General features: G+C 38.5%; 1 long non-coding RNA gene across 1 annotated transcript; it reads left to right on the top strand.

Annotated features, from left to right (window-relative positions):
* Positions 1-333: 333 nt before the first annotated feature.
* On the top strand, positions 334-2,314 carry LOC118557325. The gene is made up of 3 exons (XR_004927802.1): positions 334-638; positions 1,935-2,188; positions 2,265-2,314. It is a non-coding gene; the product is annotated as an uncharacterized LOC118557325 (long non-coding RNA).
* Positions 2,315-8,900: the final 6,586 nt, after the last annotated feature.

The raw sequence follows: 8,900 nt of genomic DNA, 5'->3' as shown, positions 1-8,900 counted from the left end.
ATGAGTAGTCTTAGCCGGAGTGGCCAAAAATAAATTTCTCCACAGTAACACATGGTGACAATAAAGAATATTTGAATCTTGAATCTATGAATTTTAAATTGGATTACTTTATTTCCCCTAATAAATGAGATCATCACAATTTATTTACTTATCTTTGCCCAATGTCAACATTTGTTTGCTACACTAACTTATTGTGACAAAAAAATAAATAAATCTTTACGGGGGCAAATGAGGTTTTTCACTGCTGGACATAAATGCACACGACAATATCCTTTCTGTGTTGTTTGCAGGTGCAGAGGAGACTCGAGGGAGAGAAAAAAAATGATTTCCACTTCAAAAAAAAAAAGGAAAGTAAAAATACTTTGTGCACATGTGTGTGCATATCCAGGTGCAGTCTAAATCAGTACCTGTGAATACACTGCCTGTGTTTCCTGAAATTGCTTTGTGATCTTACGGGTCAGCAGATTAAAGAGGATAGGAGGGGGAAAAGACAAAGAGTAAGAGAGATGTTTGTGTGTGTCTGTTTGCTCCTGTTTAGGCACCAGAGTGAGGACCATTTTTCTGATTTCACCATCAAAATGAGGACCATTTGCACCAAAGTGAGGACATTTTGTTGGTCCTCACTGTTTTTGCTAACGGTAAGCTTTAGGACCGTTTGTGTGTGTGTGTGTGTGTGTGTGTGTGTGTGTGTGTGTGTGTGTTCTTGTACTTGCAGCTGAGCAAGAACATTTTCTGCTCATTTCACTAGTAAAGCGAGGACATTAATGTAAAGCAAGGACCTTTTTTTCTGGGCTTGGGGTTAGGTTTAGAACCAAGGTGTCAGTTTAGGTTAGGTTTAGGTAAATACTGGTAAAGGTAAGGGTCAGGGTTAGGCCATAGAACGGCTTGAAAATGAATGGAAGTCAAGGCACTGTCTTCACTTTGTATTTTGATGTGTGTGTGTGTTCTGCCCATATAGCCTATAACCTATAAAAATGATTTTGCTGTGATCAAAAGTCCGCAATACTGTCCTTGCCGTTCCCGCCATGACTGAGGAAAAATTATACTCCTAAAGCTCTAAAGATTAGTCTCGTCTCCCCTACACGTCTATCACACACCCCACACAGCTGTGGTTCCTGCACTGCTCAGGCAGAAATAAGCTGTGCTTTATTTCTATTTATTTATACCAATAGCAATAGAGTAGAGTCAGGTGGTGAGAAGTAGGGGGTAGGGTTAAGGGAGTGTAAAAAGGGCTATGCAGATGTAACGCCAACAGTTGTGCATTGTCCCCCTGTTTCTCCGGAGTCCGGACGAGTAGCAGCATGAATGGCAGGATATGGATAAAACTTCTCTGCATTTGTCTGTTTGACCGGCGTCTTCTTTCCGCCAGCTGCTGGACTGGAATGGTACTGCAGTTTTTCCTCACAATGTCCAATACGTCTGGGACTGTTTTACATAAATGGCCCCTAGCAAATGGAAACACAAAAGCCCAAGACTTTGGTTTACCCTTGAAAACCAAAGCCTGCGGCTTTACATCCTGGGGCCTTTAAAAGAAAAGGGGCTATAGTAGCTATTAAAGTCTAGATATGTGCAATTTGATCTCAGTGGTTATGAGATGTCCTCAGAGTTGTTTGAGAGAAAATCAGTGAACGATTGAGGGATAAAGTTGTGGGGTGGATTATAGCCATGGTTCAACACACCTGAGTCAAATAATTAGGTCATAAGCAAGACCCTGGAGAACTTGACTGCATACAGAGGAGCTAACTCAGTTATTTGATCCAGGTGTGTTAGACCAGGAACACATTAAAAGTTGTAAGACATCGGCAGGTGTTACCCATCAAGCCTCACCAGGAGAGGAGTATTTTAAAATGTTAAACAATGTGGTATGACTCTAGCCCTCTGTCGTTCCTGACTCTTAGACTTGGAAGAATCATTCTTACCTTGTGTGTTCCTAGGTTACTCCTAAGTACTGGATTGTGCTCCAGTCCGGTTCCCGTTTCCAGAGTTATCTCATACCAATTAAATTTCCTTGGGCTGAACCTCCTGGCTGGCAGCGTGTGGTTTCCTGTTTTCTTGACTCGCCTGTGGCTGAACCCTGGTCACCCTCCAACGTGCTCACCCTCCATCAAGTTCAGACTCACCTCTCTCCTGCTGTACCAGACTCTCAGCCCCCACTCATTCCTTCCTGGCACTTACCATCACATCTCAAGTAAGCCAACTCCCAAACCATATTCCAAGATCCATCAACACATTCATTAACCCCGCCTGTCCTCTCCTGTGTGCAGTTGAAGACCCGTTCCGTGTTCCCAGTTCCGGATTCCAGATTCATCACTCAACTAGTCAAATAAACTTCTTAAACTTTTTCCCTGACTCCAGAGTGTGTTCTGCATGTGGGTTAAACAGTAAAAACCATGATGCTGCAGGGATCTACAGCTCAAGAAAGAGAAACTTGAAAGGAAAACTATTAGTCATAGACTCTGGCTTTGTGGCAGAAAACCAGGAAGGAAGAAGTAAAGCCCTAAGATGTCCTATTTGTATTTTACCACAATTATTAAAAGGTGGTACAGTAAACATGTGGTACCCTGGTCACAAATTTTTTAGGTCCACAGGCAAAATGCTATGTTGGCATAAAGCTATCATATCCAGCCTGAACACCCAATTCCCAAGGTGAAACATGGTTATAGAAGCATCGTGCTATGTGGATGCTCTTTAGCAGCGACAGAAAAGCTAATCAGAGTTGATGATAAATTGGTTGGAGCTCAATACAGGACAATCATAAAGGAAAACTAGTCAGAAACTGCATACAATTTCAAACTGTGGTGGAGGTTGACCTGCCAGCAAGAAAAAGTGTTGGTTGTCCTTGCTAGCTCATTGAAGGATTAATGTGAATCTTTTCTGTTCAATAAATAAACATTATCTGTGAGCCTTTATTTGTAATTTTATGTATAAAAATGTAATTACATTTAGCTTATATAAAATGTATCGGTCAGGTTGTATGCATCTCAAAAAACTTAGTTGCTGTTATTAGGTATTGAGTTTTTGTCCCCCACTTAACTTATCATGCGAGAGACTTCACTGATTGTTTGACTAATACATTTTTCAGTTGTTGGCATATGTTTCCATTTTTTTTTTCTGTGACTGATGGCAGAAATGACAACATAAGAACTACACAGATTTTTTGATCAACAAAACAGCAAGAGTTAATAATTTTATATTATTCTACGTTTCGGAGTAACAAAACATTTTTTCCTTTGATTTCAACAACATGTCAATGGTTTTTACTTCCAAACAACCAATATGAAGTTCAGGGACATTCCATCTATCTACGCCCTACATCCATTTATCCACGCTGATGCAAGTGAGTGTGTGTTGCTGGCAAATGGTAGTGGTGAGTGATATATATCCGCCCTTTCATTTCCATCAGAGTAAAGGTTAACAGCTCATCATTCTTCCTCTACCTGAGGGGAAAGAGTGCGCAGGCACACACAGACAGAGGACTAGGCATGTTGATTGCAGTGGACCGACAATGCAATTGGTCTTTACGGATTCAATACTGTCAAATGCAGACAACTATTATTTTAATGGTATAAAGTCAGCCACCACAAACAATTACACAAGAAACAATAGGATATTCTAATCAGCATATCAGAGTTCTAAATAAATTTTTTATAAATAATTAACTTTATTCAGTGATTATTTGTACATTTGGGGTCTGTTTCACTTGATCCATTCATGCGGGTTTATCCAGAAACAAAATATTTTACAAGAATAAAGCAAACAGCTGTAATGAACTCAGGAAGGTGGAGTTTTTGTTGCAGCAGACAGAATTTTTGGAGAGGAGTGACATTCAGAACAAATTGTATTTTCTTTAGAAATCTGGAAACGACCACAGAGCCGTTCACTTCTTGAGAAGGTCTAATATTGAGCTTAATATGTATTATGTACTCCAAAAAATTAACATAATGTTACGCTGAATTTTTCATGGAGCTAAGAGATCTGGGTAGCCGACATTTGGCTACCACTTAAAAAAATACTTTTAAGCTATATTTTGTTGCAATGAAATTGGAAAACACAAACATTAATGTCGCATCAGTGCACAAAACCCTTATGGAAATGAAGTTTGTCATGACCATAAAACACACCCAAAATACAATAGTAAAGCATTGTTTTGAAATTGCTAGCGGGAGCTTAGCCTGTAAGCGGCAACCCTTGAAACAAAACAATAAAAAGACATTGAAAGTAAACCATTTTACTTTCCCTGCTAACCTCTGCCTCTGTGTCAATATGGTCAACTTTGGGGCATCCGATTGCAAGAAGTTGCTCCAGGGTGAAGCTAGTTGGGGGCTCCGGTGGAAAGCTGTTCTAGCTGGCGGTGAGGAAGCTGAGCACTGCTGGGAACTCTTCAGGTTTTCCTGAACACGGCTGTGTTCGGTGCTGGGGAGACTTGGTCCAGCTGCAGAAAAAACATGTCATGCAGTCTCAGGTCAGCTTTTCCTGCAAAAGCTGAGAAAAATCAAAAAAGCTGGTTTCTGTAGAAGGTGGTTCCTTATTCTGGCGTCTGATTCCGCCAAAGACAGACTTTACTTACTTTACTTTACAGTTTGAGCACATGTTTGTGGGTCACCGAACTCCATTCAGACCCTGGTGGCTATGTCTCTCCAGTGTAGACGTCTAGGTGCACATATACAGTACAGTGTGTAGAAGAAGATAACTTTTTCTATATTTCATCTTAAAATGAAGTGTAGAAGAAGACTTCATTTTTACTTGTATCTCAAATTTACAATTTTTGATTTTAGTTTTTACAAAGGAAATGTTTATTTACAGATCTTTATTCTGTGGGGGGAAGGAACACTGTAATTGTGCAATTATCAGACTGTCATTACATTCTTCATATTGCGCACCCCCTAGTGGCAGCTCGCGCACTACCAGGCGTGTGAGCGCCACACTTTGGGAATCCCTGGTCTAACAACTAGAATACAAGAGTGGAGATAATCATCATCAAGCAAATATACTTTTTTGTACACTTCCTAGACCTTTTGGGATGTACATAGGTAAAGCATGCAATCAAGTGTGTGCCAAAACTAAAACATATTAGACAAATTACATTAATAACTTATTCACAGTATACTGCAAAGATAGATTAACTGTGATTAAGGGAAATACTTCATGTTCATTGTAAATATGGTGTCTATTACTGATATTACCACAGTAGGTGACTCTTGTGAACGTCCTAAAACAAAGGGCGAACAAAGCACTTTTGCTATCTGCTGCTGCTTTGCACATTTATTTGTTGTGAAGAGTTGGAATCAGAAAGTTCCCGAGGTCAGAATGGCCTTCATGATTGCTCTGTAGATTTGAGACAACAGGGACTGCAGCAGGTCAAATTTGTTCTTGTGCTATAGGTTAAGAACTCTCTCCTGTGGCCTTTTCTTGAGACTGACTATATAGTCATGCATTTGGTGAACCCCAAGAGCTTGACTTTCCACAATGGAAATTACAGAGATACTGATTCTGAGCAGCTGGGTAGTAGGGAAAATAGTTGTTGGATCTAAAATACATCAGGATCACCATTTTCTTTATATGCATTTAGAAATAGCTTATGGTGCCCCCACCAGAGTTACACAGATTTTACTTTTTGTCCATTTTGAGTTCAGCAAGTGATGTCGTCTGCCCAGTCTCTATATGTTTTAATAGAGACTGAAGGGAGGAAACATAAGGACATAACCCCATGGTAGTTCAGTGTTGAAGCTTTAGGTATCTGATGGATGTTTTCCCATATGAACATACACACTTGTGTTGGTTATTTGGACACTTACAACCCGGGCAGGTGAGAAAGTTTAATCCACAGAGGTTTTGGTACTACACTGTTTAAAAGTGGAGATGAAATTGATGGAAAATAATTAGATGTCCTTGGGTATCTTGGGTAGATTCAGTAACAGTTTGAAATCAGTATTGTTACTAATATGCTTAATTAAACCTTATTATGCTTTGTTGACCTTAGCAACTGTTGTGCCTTTCTCCTGTAAGTTTTCATAAGGTTGTAGCAATAGGGAGCTGGATCAATTATTTTCAGTCCACTGCACATGTTTTTTTTTTCCAAATGATTTAGGTCTGGCAACTGAGATCTCCATGAGAAAAGGTTGACCACATGGCTTGTGAACCATTGCGGTGTCGATTTCCAGTATATTGGTAAGACCATCTGAAATATTTAAAGTTTTAGAAGGCTGATGCCAGGCACTTGGGCATCCCATGGTATTTGGAAGAGAACTTGGCCCACTACATCCCTGATCTTACTTAACAGTAGACAATGGCGGCTTCTTTTCTTATATTCATCAACACACCAGTTAGGTTAGGCATGAAATCAATCTTAATTTCATGTGACCAAAGCAGAGTCCCAGTTAAATTTCAAGAAGAATTGATCAAATTCCAGATCTTTGTTTATGCAATTAATGAATAGAAAAAGGTATATTCTCTAAATTTCTCACAAACAACTGGACATCAACAGGATTAGATGTGCATTTGATGTTTGCTATGGACACTTGACTCGAAGATGCCTGCGGAATATAATTTTTAAATTTTCTGTTAACACTTTCCCACTGTAATGGTTAGTAATAAGGGGTTAATATTTATATCTGAAACAAAGTCAAAGTTCACTCATAAAAATTCCAAGAAAAATGTCATCAATTTGAAAGAAAAGTTTGATTTAAAAAAATTAATTTTGAAGGGTAGCAACAACTGCGCCATAGTTAATTATGTTGAAAATAATTATTTTTAGCGGAAAAAAAATCATCCTACATGAAAAAAGAAATCTACTCAGAAGCTGAAATTTTGTTCATTTTGATAACTGATAACTTCTTTTACAACTTTTAACATAAGTTAGTGGTGCGATCAAACTTTTACGCTTTTGTATTTACCTGACAAAAAAAATACAACTAAACTGTTGCATTTCATTTATTAGCATTGAATCAGAAACAGTCGGATAATATTTATAGCTATCATAAGGTCATGCAGAAATTCTCTGAGGCATTTAACTAAGTGGACCAAGCAGTTATGTACAAAGTACTTCAAGCATGCCTGACTTATTCATGTATATTCTTAACAGCTACATTTGCTTTCCCATGACCAAAAAGCTCTGCTCTAAGCCTCCAATCAATCATCTGTCAAAATCAGAAAAAAAGCAGTGCATTTCTTATTCAGGACACAAAGAACTGGACATGAAATTTTAAATAATGTGCCCAAGAGGACCTATTATCTGACTTTGTGGTTTTAGTACTGAAGAGCCTGTAGCAAAGTTATTGTAAAACACATCAAAGATATTTTATGACTCTGTCCTACCCCACGTCACCCTTTCTCTGGCAGGTGGCCCAAAAGCTCCCCTCCTCTGACCTTGGAGATGATGAAGGCATTAAAACCGGAACATGCACATACTCAATGGCTGCTCTCAGTCAGAACCACAGCACACACACTCACACCAACATACACAAGTTCAGGGCAGCAGCAAGGTTGTGCCTTTTCTGACTTTGCTTTACAGTCAGCTAAAACAAGCTGAGATTTATTACATTATGTTGCATCAAATGAAAAACAGACAATGAGTCTAAAGAAAATATTTGAGGAAATCATGGCTAAGTGTAACTGACATCTTTATTTTTCAAAAGCAATTATATCCTAATGGCCAACTAATATAAGTTGTGATTACTTTAACAAGTATATGGCTTTGAAAGAATGATCAAATATGTACCTTCCTTGATTCTGTTTTCAGATACAGACCTGTGGACAGGAGGGTTCTAAAGAGCAGCGTTGGCCTTAAGCTGAAGGGTAATTAGAGGGATTGGCCTGCTATGATGGAGAAGTATTAGCAGACAAGAGGCATCAAAAACCTTCAAGGAGAGCTTTTGTTATGCACCAAATTTGCAGAGCATGCTGTATTGAAAGGATATAGATGCAGACATGGCCATCAAGTCCAGCAGATGGAAAATACTTGCACCCATTAAGTTTCATAGATGTCATCTCTTCAGCCACAAAAACAACAGATCTAGGAGTGATCAAAGAGACAAAGAAAGTAAACATCTTATACGTTTTCAATTCACTGAATGTCCCAGTTTTTGCTCTGACATGGCATTTCCCAAAACCTTAATGACACCAACTGATTGCATCTAAGAAGAATCAGCTTTGGAATGGGGTCAATGAATCAATAAGTGGTGTGATTCTTTTAATTGTTGTAACAGCTTTTCCCATACTCTTGCTGATAAAGGGGAGGTTTGAGATGGGTAGTTCTGTAATAGTAGTATGCCCAAATTGTTCTGTTTCAACAGTGGTTGATACTTGCTGTTTTTAGGGCCTAGGGGAATACACCTGACAAAAGGGAAGCGTTTATTATTTGAGTCAACTCAGACATTATGACAGGCAAAACTCTCTTATTGAAACCTGTGGGTAGAACATTGAGGCAGCAGGGGGAGGAACTTGATCTAATTTGATCTAATATTTTGTAGTTTATTTGGCAGAATAAACTACAGAAACTACCCTTTAAACAGAAGGGTTATTTTTTTTTAACCTAAAATAAAGGCTTAAAAAAATAAACCTTTGAATGTCTGTAATCAAAGCCCTTAAAACCGTATTATAAAATGTCTATACATTAAAGATTTTTATACAAAATGAATATTTATTTATTTTTTAATCTAAAGGGATAGGAAAATGTCCACTGCAGCTGCTGATTGACCCACTTAACCAAAGAAAAAATGCCTTGATGCCACTAAGAGACACAATACAGACATTCAATGTTTGATCAGATTTCAGCTGTAGAATCAGTTTCCAGATTTTTAAAGGTGTGGAGCTTCCATGTATGTGCAATAAAATTAAACTGGAAGGAAAGAAAATTAGTGAATACAGCATCAATACAAAGGGTGACAGAAATTATACTGCAA

The sequence above is a fragment of the Fundulus heteroclitus genome, chromosome 23, assembly GCF_011125445.2.
Source record: "Fundulus heteroclitus isolate FHET01 chromosome 23, MU-UCD_Fhet_4.1, whole genome shotgun sequence".
Lineage (NCBI taxonomy): Eukaryota > Metazoa > Chordata > Actinopteri > Cyprinodontiformes > Fundulidae > Fundulus > Fundulus heteroclitus.
This window is presented reverse-complemented; position numbering and strand designations above follow the sequence as displayed.